The 16,128-nt window shown below is 45.0% G+C and overlaps 1 pseudogene; it reads right to left on the bottom strand.

The window, feature by feature from the left end:
* Positions 1–304: 304 nt before the first annotated feature.
* On the bottom strand, positions 305–1,524 carry LOC139704391 (protein L-Myc pseudogene; annotated as a pseudogene).
* Positions 1,525–16,128: the final 14,604 nt, after the last annotated feature.

The following is a 16,128-nucleotide window of genomic DNA, read 5'->3' as shown; positions in this document are numbered from 1 at the left end:
CAGAGACACCAGCGGGAGCATCCTTTCCTAGCCTAAAGCGCCTGAAGAGTGTGAAATTTCATGCAGGCTGGACTCCCCCACCCCCAACATCCACCACCTGTTGCATAGCATCTGTCAGCCTTTTCTTCAGAGCTAGTGAGCTAGGCTGACCCCAAGGCTCCTCAGTCAGCTGCCTGCTGAGAAGCCAAAGGCGCCAGAGAGGACACAGCACTCCCATGAGTCAGGAAAGAGGGAGAGCTGTTTCAAAGTTTCCAAGAATGCAAGCCCTTATTGTGTGTGCACTGGCTGCAATGCATTCTGGGATCTACTGTTCAGACTGTCCCACCGTAACCAAAATGTGCAAATTACTAAAGGGGAAAGGGAGGTTAAAAAATACACTGTCTTTGTAAGACAGAAGAGTCAGGCTTTTGGTCAGTTTGTAGCCACTGAGGTACGCAATTCTTTTCTGCAGTTGCTGCTGCCGGCACCGCAGCTGCCTTTTCTCTGTAGCCATCCTCTTCTCAGCGCCCACCAGGGCTTGCAAGTATTCCAAGGCCTTGCTCAGGATCACTACTTTGGGGGCCTTCGAGCAGCTGGCCAGGGTGGGTACCTGGTCCCTCAGGGCTAAGAACCTAGAGCGGAGGTCATTCCGTCTTTTGCGCTCCAAGAAATTATGGTTCTTCCTCTTGGTCACATCCTCAGTAGCAGAACTGACAGGTTTGGGGTGGCAGGACTGAGGAGTCGCACTTTCCACAGGCGGGGGACTCACAATCTCTTCATCCTCCTCATCCTCCTTCTCCTCGGGGGCTTCTCTCTCCAGAGTCTCTTCTTGGGGACCCCTCTCTGGACCTCTTCTTGGGAGCAACTTTCTGGAGGAAAACGGGCAGCATAGTTGTGCTGTTGCTGATGGATGGAGATGTGGGGGTGTCTCATGCAGGGATCCAAAGGATCTGCTCTCACCGTGATGGTGACTGGCTTCCGTATACCCAGAGACTGTGTCTTCTCCACTGTCACAACATCAATTTCTTCACTCTCCGAGTCGCTTGGGCTCTCGGACCCAGAGCAGGCCTGGGTCTTGGGTTCGCCCAGCTGACAGGGGGTGGCGGGCGCCGGGTTGCCGGCTTCAAGGCTGGGAGTGCAGTCCGGGATGGCGGGCGCCTTGGGCGGGTTCCCCCGGGGTGCGCCGGGGGTGCGCCGGTCGCTCACCGCTCTCTCCAGCCTTTCCCGGGCAGAGAAGCCGCTCCACATGCAGTCACTGCGGATGATGGAAGCGTAGTTCCTTCCCGAAGCTTTAGAGTGACCCCGAGATTCCGCCTCGTCCCCAGCCCCCCCTCCAGGCCACGGCTCCGGGGGGCCAATCCCAGGGGCTGGATCGCCGGCGCCGGGACCAGAGCCCCAGGGCGGCGACGTGGGGGGCGACAGCACCAGCTCGAATTTCTTCCAGATGTCCTCGCTGGGCGCCGTGGAGCGGTAGAAATCCTCCCCGCAGTCATAGTGGTAGAAATAGTGCTGGTACGAGTCGAAGTCCATGTCCGCTCCCTCGCTCCCGCCGCCCGCCACCTGGAGCGGACCGGCTCCCCGCCGGCTCGGGGCAGCCCGGCAGCCAGCACCAATTCTTGTATATTTTGCAGAAATGGAATCATGTCATATCTGACCTCATGTGTGTGGTCTATTTCACTTAGCATAATGTTTTCAAGGTTTAACCTAATCATGTTAGTACTTCATTCATATTCATGGTTGAGTAATATTCCATTGTATGGATATACCACAACTGTTTATCCATTTGATTGTTTTTGAACTTTAGGATTATTTCCTCCTTTTCAGTGAACATCTGTGAAAAATAATTTTTTGAGGGGGAAAGTTCCTATTTTTATTATTTATTCATATGATAATTTGAATTTAGCTTTTTGGGGGGACTTCTAGACTTCCTTACCATATTGCTGTGCAGAACTTGATCATGTGTTTAAAGGACTCAAGTTGCATCCTGAAGTCTTCTGCCTATAGTCCTGCCAGGTATTATCTGAGTGAAAGCATTTAGAGCCTTGAAATGTGCCCTAACGGTTCAGCAGTGAAACCCTGGATGGACGATGAAGCAGAGTTTGGTGCAGCATAGGACAGGGGTGGAAAGACAAGCCTCAGCCACCCCTCCATCCACTGATTCACCGTCCACTGATTCACCATCCACTGATTCACCGTCCACTGATTCACCATCCACTGATTCACTGTCCACTGATCCACCGTCCACTGATTCATTGGTAGAATGTCTATCACATACCTACCTCACACCAGTCCCTGTGCTGGACATGGGAAGAGGTGCATAAGGTATAGGTGACTCCTGAAGACGATTATGACCTTGGTGTGGGGGAAACAGACACGCAAATGACAATCAGCCCATGCGTGTGGCCTCCACCTGTAATCCCAGCTCCTCAGGAGGCTGAGGCAGAGATCACCTAGCTCATTTCTGGGAAGGTAAAGCAAGGGGCAGCGAACAAGGGTCTCTTCTGGGGACAGGGCTGGGTCAGGGATGTGGTTCTGCTCACCTCTGTAACTTGAGAGCCCAGCACATAGTAGGTGCTTAGTTTTGCCTGGCACATAGGAGTCACTCAGTAAACGACTGTCAGTTGTGTGGATTCATGTTGCCAGGGAGAGACCTGACCTTTAGTTTTCTCCCCTTCTCTGTGGTGGTGATTGGTTCTCATCATGGGTGAATACAAAACAAAGGTGATTCTCAGTTTTTGAGTGTGATCCTTCGTCTTCTGACCTTCCTCCCCCATCACTGTGCCAAGGAGGATTCCAGCTCCCGTTCTCATGACAATGCACAGCCATCAGTACATAAGTGTTGCTCTGAAAAACGGGAGAGAACTGGCCGGCCAGCCGCAGGTCTGTTTATTTAAAAGGGAAAACTCCCCTGGCAGGTGAGCGAGGGCCTCCTGGCCTCCCTGCCTCCCATCTCCGCTCTGGGTTCTGCGCCAGGATCTGGTGCCCAGGGCTCTCCCAGGCCCTGGGTCGCCTCACAGAATGAGCCTAACAGGGGATGGGGAGCTCCTGGCAGGGACGGGTGGTCCCCACCAGCCAAGGCAGGACTTCCGCGACGTGCGAGGAGGCCATGTGTGTACCCCAGCCTCAGCCCGGTTGGCTTTTCTGGGCCCATTTCGTCCCTGCTGCAGTACCACGGACGGGACCTTGGCTTCCCCAGGGGTGGGTGTGACCAGAGTTGGGGACTGACTGCTGGGGACAGGGGCCCTGGCGGCCTGGGTTCCTTTCTGGCCCTGTGGGGACCCTCGACAGCATACTCCCTCACTGGCCTTGATTTACTCTTCTGAAAAATGGGGCCACTGCTGTGCGAGGGAGAGACAGTCTTGGGGGGAACTCACTGCCGCCTTCATGCGCCCACCCCCAGGTCACCCAGTCCCACTCACCACCATGCAGACCCAGCCACCGCCCCTCAGCTGTCCTCCTGTCCGTCCCCAGGTCCACCCTTTCACCCCACCCACATGGACCCAGTCACACACCCACTACTTCACCCACTCACCCCCGTCCATCTGGCCATCCATCAGTCCATCTGTCTGTCCATTCATCCATCCATCCGTCTACCCACCCATTTGTCCACTCAGCCGTCCACCTTCTCTCCTTTCTCATCCGCCCGCCATGCCATCCCCAACCATCTTCCCCGCCCACCCCGGGGTTTGCAAGGTGACCCCAGCCCTGGCTGTCCCATTTTACAGACGGAGGAGCCTCCATCGCAGGAGAAATGACAGAGAGCTCAGGGTCACTGTCAGGACCCCCGTTGGCTGGCCTGCCTCGGGTGACCAGTGCCTCTGAGGGGCCTGCTCTCTGGGAGGCGATCTCTCTGGGCACCTGTGGTCAGGGGGAATGACAGGCTACAAATGACGAACAATTTAGCGCTCAAGGTGGGTCTGGCCTGTGGCACCGTTTGGTGAGCACCTACTGTGTGTTCCCCAGGTCTGATGGCACTGTCCCCATTCTACAGAGGAGGGGATCGAGTCTCTGAGAGGCCAAGTGATGGGACAGAGCCCAGGTCCAGACCAGAGGGTGGGACTCTAAATTCCTCTTGTCTCCACTCTGCCACTTGGGTCCTGGTTTCTGCCCTGCCACCAGACACAGTATGGCCTCATGACACGCAGAACCTCAGTGTCCCCGTATGTCTTGAGAGTGGCCTGCACGGTTTCTGGGGTTGACCGCAGAAGAAGAGGGGAGAACAGGAGCCAGGGGTCGCCACAGCCCTTGGTGACCCCGCTCACTCACTCATTCAACAAACACTGTGTGCCCTGTGCTCCTACTGTGTGCCTGCCTGAAGCTCAGCATTGGGAACACAGAGGTGACAGAGAGGGACAAAGGCTTCCATTCTCTGGGGAGGAAACAGTAGCCAAGTCCACACTTATGTTCAGCAATGGGGTGGTGACAAGACTTCTATGAGAAGGGGACAGCGTCAGGAGGGCGGAGGGGACAGCCCTCCAGGAGGACACACTGCTTGGTCTCAGCACTGACCCCATCAGGAGAAGAGCCTGGTGTCAGTGCTACAGGGAACAGAGGACCAGGCAGAGGGAACAGTGAGTTCCAAGGGCTGGTGTGGAGTCAGCCGGCTGGGGACATGGAACTGGGGTTGGGGAACTTGCCAGCCTCTGCTCGGGACTTCTCCACGTGGCTCCTGTGACATCACATTGACTCTGGTCATTAATGACAGTGGCATCCCTCCTGCTCTCTGGGAGAGTTGAGCTGCGACTCTGCCTTATAATTCTCCTTCCCTCCAACGACCTGTGTTTCAAAATCATGTCCCCGCATCCCGAGGCCTCTGGGGACCAGGTATATTTCTCCAAATCCCAATAAATAAACATAGTCAATCCATGCACTCCAGGGGGTTATGGGCCACTCTGCCAGGGAACTGGGCGGGTCATCCCACAGGGCCGGGCTGAGTTATGGGGGGGCACTTGAAGCCTCATGATGGCTCATGGCTCCATGGTAGAGTGCTCGTCTAGCACGTGCAATGCCCTGGGTTCAAGTCTAAGTACCACATAAAAATAAATAAGTAGAATAGAGGTATTGTGTCTGACTACAACTAAAAACAGAATATTTTAGAAAGTCTCCTTTTAAGGTATCCACGCTGTTGATTCTTGTCCATTTTCTCCAAAGCCGGGACTCTCGCCTGACGGTCTGGCTCCTGACTGTCCCCTCCGCACCTGGCACACAGCCTGGCCCACACAGGGTGCTCCGTGGATGGGGTGGGACCAACCTGATGTCCTCACTCCTGTCCTTCCAAGGGTTGTGCAGGTGGGTCCTGATCATTGTCACACAGGGACAGCAGTGACAGTGCCGTTGGGTCCCCTCCAAGCTCAGAGATAGTTAGTAATGAACCGATTCATTTCAGGAGGGGTGGAATTGGACTGGGGACAGAGACGTGAATCAGGGCATCAGGCCTGGGAAGGCTGACCTGGACCCAGGTGCCCATTTTGCCCAAAGCACAGGGTCGATGGACTGGAGGGACCAGGACCCCTCTCCAGGCTGACCTCTGTGCTGCAAGGGGCTTCATGTTGGGGGGATCATAATTTCTTACAAAGAATAGAAAATGGGGGTGGGTGGGGGAGAGGAGCCACAGACCGAATCCAACGGAACCCTTCATTTCCGTTTCCACCCGAGTCCCTGGAGGCTGTGTGTCCCCTTTCTATTTTCTTTTGCACCTGACCTGGCCTACAGAGGGCTGGGGATGTGGCTCAAGCGGTATCGCACTCGCCTGGCATGCGTGCGGCCAGGGTTCGATCCTCAGCACCACCTACAAACAAAGATGTTGTGTCTGCCGAAAAATAAATAAATATTAAAAAATTCTCTGCTCTCTCTCTCTCACTCTCTCTCTCTTAAAAAAAAAGAATTGGCCTACATTGCACATGTCCTTAGAATTCATGGGAGGCTTATTTAAAGGTAAGAGAAGGTCATACTTTAGATATGAGTTGTCTCTGGAAAGCTCAGGTGTAAGACAATGCAGGAAAGTTTTGAGGTGAAATGATTGGGTTTTGAGAGCTTAATCCTAATGAGTGCATTAATCCACTGGTATGGACTAACTGGATGGTAACTGTAGCAAGTAGGGTAGACCTAGAAGTAGTCAATCAGAGGGGGCATGCCTTTGGGGTTCATAGTTTGTCCCTGGTGTGCAGAGTTCTCTCTCTGCTTCCTCATTGCCGTATGCTGAGGTGCTTTCCCACTCCCTACACTTCCCGCACTCTGTTCTGCCTCACCTTGGCCCCATAGCTATGGAGTTGGGGGTCAGTGGAGTGAGACCTGAAACTATGAGCTACATAAACTTGTCCTGCTCTAATTGTTGTTGTTAGATTTTTTTTTGTCACAGTGATGTAAAAGGCAACTAAAACACAGAATAATTAATCCAGCAGGGAATATTCAAGGCAGTACAGCATTTGAGATATGGCCTGGGTATTTCTTGCTGCTTTCAGCCTGATATACCATGGGGCTCAGGAGCAAAAGCCAGGGTAGAAGGATTTAAAATACTTGCAGGTTTTCCAGAAAAGAAAACTTGGTAATGTTGGGGCCAAGGATGGTGTGGTTGGTAAAGAGATTAGTTCCATTACACAGAAGCCACCTTCAGGCATCTCAGGAATGGGAAGCACACCACCCTTATCAGGCTCAATGACTTGTGGAGAGATTATCAGGGTGCCCTGCTTGCAAAAGGCAGCCTCAGAATCCTATGTCCAGATTCATTTTGCTGTGTAACTAACATCATTTGGGCTCACAGAGGCCATGGTCTAGGTGGGTCTGGCTACTGTCCTCATTCCCAGCTGACCTTGGTATTGTCCATGTGATGCTGGTTATCAGGCTTACAGAGTGAAGAGTTGAGGAGTTGTGAAGGTTTGCATTCATACTTCAGAGGAAAGGCTGGCGACCAGGGTGTGCATATCACATTCAGAGTGCAACCCAGTAACCCCAGAAACAGTGATTTATCAAACTATGAGAGTGGAGCCAATGTTGTGGTGGAGAGCTCAGTAGGTGAGCAGTGGCAGGCCTATGAACACCTGCTCAGGTAATTGAAAGTGAGTGAGCACAGAAGCTCTAGGGAGTGGTCCCACATCAGACCAGGCTGGAGGGTAAGGAGGCTGAAGCTCTAGGGGACCCGTATCACACCACCAGGTGCCCTAGTTTCCCACCTGGAGCACTAGACTTAATGGAGCACTAGACTTAACATGTGCCCTGCTGTGCTTTTTCAGTTTCCTCCTTACTACTGTCCTCTTCTTCCATTTGGGGCTAATTGTGTTTCCCCCACATAGTTGTATCTTTGAAATGTGTTAACTTTCTTTTTGATTATTAATGAGGATTGCAGCCAATGCAGCTACAAAAGGTTTGATTCTGCTGCTTTGCTTCCACTCATGAAAGTCAGCAACTGAAGAGGCAGAGAGGAGGGAGAGGAAAAGGCTTCATTGGCAACAATTCAGCATTTCAGAGATGAATGGTTAGCTCCTGGTTTCATCTTGCTTAGTACTTCTGAGTGAAAGTGTATACAGTGTGTTATGTGGAATTGTTCTCTCAGTCTTGGGCAGGTGGACACAAGCACAGTTTACTAGTGTTGACAGACTGTCCTTTAGAGGGGTCTGGGGTCATGGCTCAGTGGTAGAGAGCTTGCTTGGCATGTGTGAGGCACCGGGGTCAATTCTTAGAACCATATATAAATCAATAAATACTCATAGACAACTAAAAAATATATTAAAAAATGTCACTAAGGAGCTGGGGATGTGGCTCAAGTGGTAGCGCGTTCGCCTGGCACGTGTGCAGCACTAGGTTCGATCCTCAGCACCACATAAAAATAAAGATGTTGTGTCTGCCCAAAACTAATAAATAAATATTAGAATATTCTCTCTCTCTCTCTCTCTCTCTCTCTCTCTCTCTCTCTCTCTCTCTCTCTCTCTCTCTCTCTTTTAAAAAACTGTTATTTAAAGAAGTTGGGATTCTGTGGGTTATATCTGGGTCCAGTGAACCCTGACACATCCCAGACCTGTGAATCTAAAATAATGTGATTTTTTTATATGCTTGCAATTCTGAAGGTGTGTGTGTCTGGTTTCCCTCCTAGTCAGTGTCTTCTGTACACTTCTGCCAATACCTTTTAATTTGGAAATTTCCTGTGACATAGTAAGGTGGAGTGCCCAGTGCAAGGGCCCTTTTAACTGACTTTAGTGCTTTTAACTGACTCTATGATTAGTCATTAAGATAGGGTTGAGGGTGTGGGGAGAAAAGAAAGCTATACTCATGAATTAAAAAGAAGAGAATGGTAGAAAAAAAAACCGTTCAATTCAGGGTTCAGCATCACTGTGTTCCCTTGAGTCTCAGAAGAGACTTTGGAAAAAACTATTGAGAATGCACTGTTGATATTTGTGGACTCTTGGAGTCCAAATGCTTGTTTATTTATTTATTTTTAATTATTTATTGCTGTGAGACAGACATGAGCTTTTGGGGACAAGGGATAGATGTTCTGGCATTAACATTTGGTGTTCCTCAAAGGCTCACCTCTTAAACATCTGGTTCCCAGCTAAAGTCATTATTGGGAGGTGTTGGAAGCTTGTGGAAAGTGGGGCCCATTTGATGAAAATTACCTCATTGAGGATGTGCCACTGATGGGGTACTGGGACCCTAATGCACTTCTGTCTCTGTCTCTCTCTGCTTCCTAGCAGCCATGAGATGATCAGTTTTCCTATGCTATACACTCTTGGCCAGATGTTCTGCTTTGCTACAGGTCCAGAGGTAAGAGGGCCAAGTGACCATGGACTCTAATCTCTGAAATCATGAGCCAAAATAAATCTCTGCTCCTTTGAATGTGGTGATCTCAGGTATATTATCACAGGTTTGGAAAGTGATTAGGACAGCTGCTGTCCAAAATATAAGAAGCCCCAGACCTTCCTCTATCCAGATTCACCTCTTCTGTCTGAATGTAACACAGAAAAGCTGACAATTTACTCACTAATTTTTTGAGCAACAAACATGCGAGTAATATCTTCAGGTTAGAATTTGGGCATGTAAGGATGCCAAAGACCTTTTGTGTGAGAACACTGCAGACCCCATTCAGAAATTGGAGCTGATGTGGCTTAGGGGGGAGCCCAGGTGAACATGCCCAGCCCTAGCATGGGAACACACATTGCACAATGGTCTGGCTTTCCAGCTAGAAGACATCCATCTGGGCTGACGGTGGATACTCAAAAGAATCTATTTGGGGTGATTCTCTCTTTTAGAAACCCCTTAAATGTCCCAGAGTACCTTCATCTCCAGAAGCATTATCTGAGAGTACTCTCTTATTATTTGAAGAGTTTTTTCTCTATATTGAGCAGTTACTGAGTGGCTGCCAAGTACCTTTCAGTTTTATAGGAGGGAATGTGCTCTCTCCTTTGCACTTTTATATTTTCTTACATTTTCAACAACAAGGTATGTGCCTGAAATCTGCATCTTCACCCCTCTACCTCTGTGTGCAGGGCCCACAAGATAATATCCTTGAACTGGGTGTGTCAGTGTTCAGATTATATATGTAATGTTCTCTGTGTGTGTGTGTGTGTGTGTGTGTGTGTGTGTGTGAGAGAGAGAGAGAGAGAGAGAGAGAGAGAGAGAGAACACAAGAACTTGTCCCTCTAGCACCAGGACTTTGTGCTTTCATGTGTTTCATGTGTATAGGTATGGAAAGGATATGAAACAAGACACCATAAATTCTCCTATGTGGACTGTTTGGTTGTCGTGTGTAAATATTTTCTGAGTGATTTCTTTGGTCAGTGTTGGCTGAGTACCTTTCTGGCAGGACATGTGTTTAGGGTTTTAGTGGTGCGTCTGTAGGTGTTGTTGGCATTGTGGACTATTGTGAACATGACTATTGTGAATGCATTTGAGAGGAGGTAGGATGTTTTCTTACTATTATGTGTTGGATCTGTGCATTTTCAGATTTTAGAATGTATGTGTATGTTCATGATGTCTAGGTCAGAATTTAGGGACATAATCTTTGGTGTTCAGAGATTTGGAGAGAATGGAATCATGGGGTATGTTGGGGTGTTTGGAATTATGTATATGTGGCACATAGATGTGTATAGATTCTGTTGATAATGTCTCAAGTGGACTGCTGTGTATTTTCTTGTTTAGGGCTTTGAGGTTATCATATTATTCTTGGGAATGGAGGGGTGTCCTTTGTGAGTATGTAGGAGGAGTTAGTAGTGTCTGTACGTCTGAGATTTGTTGTTGAACTTCATATTCTGAGTCATTCTGTGTATGTGCATGTTTGCAACATAGAGGTGATTGTATATGTTTTCATTTGAGAATACAAATTGTTGTCATGTTAATAAGTAATTTGCTTGCTCCATTTAGTTACTGAGGGAGTGTTTGTGTGATTGCTTTTTGGGTGATACTGATTGATGTGTGGTCTGAAGATATGTGTATCTGAAGCACACCAGATACTCTCAACCAAAAGACCCTTGCCATAATTAAGCTTCTTCTCTTGTCAGATCAGCAGCAAGTATGCAAAGATTACTGTGGTTGGTAGCTTCCTCTTTCTTGTAAATGCCAGATTTTTTTTTTTTTTTTTTTTTTTTTTTTTTTTTGGTAAATACGTGTGAAAACTCTGTCTGGCCTAGAGAATGGAATGAAAAACACTTGTCAAGTGAATCTTCAAGCCCTTTTCCCCCATGGGACATAAAAGTCAAAATATTTTGAAATTATCTGTCCATAGAATGTTTCAGGCATGAGCCACACTCTGGACTGGTTGGCAACAGCCAATAAACCTGCTTTCTGAAAATCCCTCTGGTATCCAGCCTCTTCAGTCCTACTTCATATCTATTTTAAGTGTTTCTTGGAGGCGACTGGAATATGTATGAGACTTTGTAAGGAAGGTTATTGATTGGAATTGTTTGGATTTTGCTGTGTATTTGTTTTAATTTGGGCATGAGGAACTCTGGGTTTACAGTCAGGCATCTGGAAGATAGGAAGTTTATGCTATTGAGGATTTTCAGAGCTCCACAGTGTTGTGTGCTGTTGACTGAGTATATCAGAAAGTATGAGCAGTTTTGTACATTAATAGTGAGTTCTGTGCCCTTTAATAGTGAGAGAGTGGCTGCATGTACTTTGGGTCTGTGGGAGTACTGTGGATTTGTAGATTCAGATAGACACGTGTGTTCCCAGACTTGTATAATCTAGGACTGTAAATGTATTTAGGAAGTGTGATGGCTGAGTATTCATTCTCAAACAGTAGATGGGTAGTGTGTGTTTCCACTGAGATAATATAGAAGTTATATTTATATGGGAATACAAGTTAGGAGGATTAGGTACTGACAGTGTATATGCGTTATTATGACATGGTGGGACTTGTGAATAATTATTAAGAAGAGTGTTTGAATGGAGTATTTTGGTGAATACTTTTTGATATTCACAAAATATTGATTTTTTAATTTAATTTAATTTTTTTAGGGAAGGGTGTGACATTAGAGTGCAGGGTAAAATATGTGTATTAAGGCCACACATGTGTTATGTATGTATTTGGGAAATGACAATGAGTAGATTGTAGGTGACATCATTGTTGTGTACATTTGGAGAGGGTTGGGAAACTTTATGTGTTATTGGGAGTTGGTGTTTGCGTATCAAGTGATTCTGGGAATATGGACTCATGTTTATGTGTGTATGTTGGTGGTTGTACCTGTGTCATTTAGGGTTAAGAATGTTACATTTTTGTAATCAGGGTATTTTTGGTTCCACTCAATCTTGGAGAAGTTCAAAGAGATTTTTTTGTATATTGTATTTCTGATGAGAGGATCAAGTCTGTGAGATTTTCCAGAGTACTTAGTGTTTTGTTTATGTGACTTCTGGTAACAAATAGGGTTTATTTTTTTTGTGTGTAGGGGGGTTGTATGTTGTATTTCTGTGTGCATGCATACTCAGTGTTTGGTTATATCATGTCCATACCTTCAGTAATTGTAGAGTATACAGGAATGTATAAGCCTGCATTTGGAAAAGTATACAGTATAATTGCATGTCCGTCAGTACCTGGGTGATAACAGGCATGTGTATTTGTGGGTATGTATATATATTTTTTAGAAAGGAAGTGGTGGTGTGTGTATTCAGGGAAAGCAGGGATAAAGTTGATTTATGCATTTGTGTTTTTGGTGGGATGGCAGTGAGTTGTGGGTCATGCACCTGTTTCTAAATGTGAGGTGTTTTAATGATATCTGTGGTGGAAGGGGTTGTAATGAGTGTGCATCTTTACATGCACGTGCCTCAGCAAGAGGTGTTCACAGGTCTCTGTGGCTGGGTGGCCTGTGTGCATCTGTGGCTAAAGGGGATGGCAGGAACACATTGGTGATGGCAAGCCTTTCCCAGGTGCACTGATGCTTGTTCCTGTTGATCTGGAGCTCCAACAATGATTTCTGCGTTCTCATTCTTATCTGACATCTGTCTACATTAGTTGTGGTGGTGGGTGGATGTGCCTCTTGGATCCTGGGCTGGTGGATGGGAGCTGATCAGGGATGGTCCCTCAGGAGTGGTGGGGGGAGCTTTTCCTCCAAGATGTAAGGTATGGCCATTGTGATTCAAAGGGACTGACTCTGGAAGGAAACTGCCAGGAGTTTCACAGATCCAAGGACAATTGTTGAGAGAGTTGTTTGTTTGTCCACCTGTTGCATCCTCCCTTGCATTTTTCCCTCTGCCAAGACAAAGACAGAGACCCTAAGCACAAGTCTCCACAGAGCCCTCCCAGCTTGGTGGTGTCCTTGGCCCATACGTGCACATGACTGGCCTCATGGTGTGCATGCTCTGGCAACATCACAAGCTCTATAATTATTACACCACCGCACCTCAGTCAGATTAGGAGAGGAGTTAAGAACTGATTGTACAATGATACTTATTTTAAATTTTCCTGTGGAGCTACCCTCATTGTATTCTTTTTTTCTTAGCATGACCAAGTGAGTGATTCATCCTTTCAACCTGAATGATCCTTTCACATTTCTACTCATAGAGAACTTCCTTCTGATAAGTTTCTACTAGTGGAGAATTTACTTGGTTTTTATTTGTGTGGAAATAAGCAGAATGAGTTTAATTTTATATACATTTTCAAATATTCACAGCAAAGTTTTGCCATGTCAGCTATTTGGGAAGGCACATCAGTGGTGTCCATTACACTTATTTTTCCATTCTTTGGAAACCAGCATGCAGCCACAGAACTTTTCTCATCTTGCAAATTTGAAGCTCATTTGTTAGACAGTAATCATCAATTTCCCTCATGCTCTAAGAAGTCACCATTCTCCTTTCTGTATTATTTTAATTACTCTGTGTACTGTACTTCATATAAGTAGGATTGTACAGTCTGTATTCTCAAGGTCCATCCCTACTCTACTATCAGCCAGGATTTTCTTTGTTTTTTAGACCAAATAATACTTCATCATGTGCTACATGTAAAAAAAAAAAAAAAATTCTTCCTTGGGATAGGAAAAGGGGAAAATTGTAGAATAAAATTGACCATACTATCCTATATACATATATGAAGAGACCACAGTGAGTTTTATCTTTATGTATATCTGTAAAGCACGAGTTAAGAAAATTATAAATACATGGATGGAAGACCAGTATAGAAGAAGAAAGGAAACTGGGTCAGGGAGGAAGGGAGGGAAAGGGCAAGTTCTCGAGACTGACTTGGAACAAACTATATTCCATGCTTTTGTATAACTATAATGCACAGCTAAAAATAAAAATATTCTTCCTCAATGTACCCTTGAGTATAATAAATAATCCTGTAATAATTACAAGCATATAAATATCTCTTCAAAAGAAGTAGAATTGAAGGGTCATTTGAATGATCCTTTTGATAATTTGGGGAACCACCAATCAGTTTCCCATAGAGCCTGCACTACTTTGCATTCTAACCCACTAGGGTTCTGGCTCCATCACATTCTCAGCAGCACTGGTGTTTTCTGTTTTAGTTGTGGTGGTGGGTGGATGTGCCTCTTTGTTCCTGGACTGGAGAATGGGAGCCGATCAGGGATTTTTCTGTTTTCTGTTTCTTTCTGTTTCATCATGTGTTTGAAGCTGGATCTCATTGTGATTTTGATTTTGATTTCTCCTCTTATTATTGATATTGAACATCTTCCCATGTGCTTCTCAGCCATTTGCATATCTTCTTTGGAGAAATATCTGTGCAAGTCCTTTGCCCATTTTAATATTGATTTGTTGTTTTCTTCTTATTGAGATATAGGGGTTCTTTATATCATAGATCTTAAATTCTAATCAGAAATATAATTTTCAAATGCTTTCTTACATTTAGTGAGTCATCTTTTCACTAAAGACTGTGTCCATTGATGAATCAAAGTTTTGGGGTTGATGTAGTTCATTTTGTTTCTTCCTTTTGGTGCCTGTGTTTTGATGTGCTGTTCAAAAAGTCCCTGTCAAAATCCCTTGTCATGGGCTTTTTCTATTGTGTGTTATGAGTTTTATATTTCAGATCTTACACTTAGGTCCTCTATTTATGTTGAGTTAATTTTAGTCCATGGTGTCAGATAAGGGCCCAACTTCCTTGTTTCATGTGTTGCTATCTATTCAGTTTTCTCAACAGTATTTGTGGAAAATACTGTCCATTTCCATGGAATGCTGTTGTCAGAAATCACTTGAGAATTTATTTTTTTTTCATTTCTGAATTTCTTACCCTGTTTTATTAATCAACATTTCTATCTTTTGTGTTTGTATGACTGGTAACTTTATAGCATGGAGTTTTGAAATTATGACAGGTTAGACGACCAATTTTGTTCTTGTTCAAAATGTTTCTGAAGTTGGTTGTTTTCACATTCGCTATCATTTTAGGTTGGAATTTTAAATTTTTGCAATGAATAATCTCTGCATCATGTACAACAAGACTGGGATCTTAATTGGAATAAGATGTATTCCATGTTTTTATGAATAAATTAAAATATTCTCTACTATAATGTAAAACGAATATGAGTAAATAAAAATATGAAATAAAAATGGTATTCATGAAAAAAAGAAGTTAGGAATTTTTTTAGGGATGGAACAGAAACTGTAGATTTCTTTGGATAATGTTGATATGTTAACAAATTTAAGTGTTCCTGCCCATGATCATTTGATATCTTTCACTTTTTGGTGTTTTTCTAAGTTTCATTGCTTGTTTTATAGTCTTCACGTTTGATCTACTTGATTGGGTGGTATTACATTGGGTCTAGTATTACATTTTATTTTACTTGTCAGATGAAATTGTTTTCTTGATTTTCTTTCCATATATATATTTTTATTATTAGTGTATAGAAACACACTTTGTGTGTGTGGGGTTTTGTATTGGCACCTTTGCTGAATTTATTCATTGTGGTGATTATTTTCTTGGAATCTTGAGATTCTACAGATATAACTTTATCTCTCTGATAAACAGAGGTTTTTATACTTCTACCTTTCCATTTGGCATGCCCTCTGCCTGTACTTCTTGCAGATTGATCTGGCCAGGATTTCTAATATGTTAAAAAGAACAAGTGAAAGCATGTAAATTTGTCTTCTTTCCATTTTGGGAAGAAAATATTTTGTTTTTTGATTATTTAATGTATTAGAAAGTAATTTCTCATGTGTGATCTTTATTTTGTTGTTGTTTGCATTTTTCTTTTTTTTTTTCAGTATCAAGAATTGCATTCATGGTCTCACATATGCTAGACATGCATTCTCCCAACAACAGAACTAAATCCTGACCCTTTTAAAAATGTTGAGACAGAATCTGGTCAAGGGGTTCAGGGTGGTTTAGAACTTATGTGTTTTCTGCCTTGGACTTTGAATAGCTGGGATTACAGGTATACACCATATCATCCAGCTGTTTTTCTTTCTTCTATTTCTAGTTGTTTTCAACTTCTAATCATGAAAGATTTTCTTGCAAGATGGATGCAATGACAAGGTTTGTAGTTCAAGGTTCTTTTTGTGAACAGATAATTGAAGGAGACACTCACTAGACAGAGCATGAGGAGATACTGAAGTGAGAGTACACTGCCTTGGATAAGGGGCAGTGGGCTCACCCATGGGAATGGGAGGCCTTGAGGCAGAGAAGGAACTGGGAAGCTGGCTTTGAGAAATAGAGACCAGATCTGGGATGCTAAAGTTAGTGATAGGATATGACTATCACTCCATAGGATATGACTG

The sequence above is a fragment of the Marmota flaviventris genome, unplaced genomic scaffold (assembly GCF_047511675.1).
Source record: "Marmota flaviventris isolate mMarFla1 unplaced genomic scaffold, mMarFla1.hap1 Scaffold_56, whole genome shotgun sequence".
Lineage (NCBI taxonomy): Eukaryota > Metazoa > Chordata > Mammalia > Rodentia > Sciuridae > Marmota > Marmota flaviventris.
This window is presented reverse-complemented; position numbering and strand designations above follow the sequence as displayed.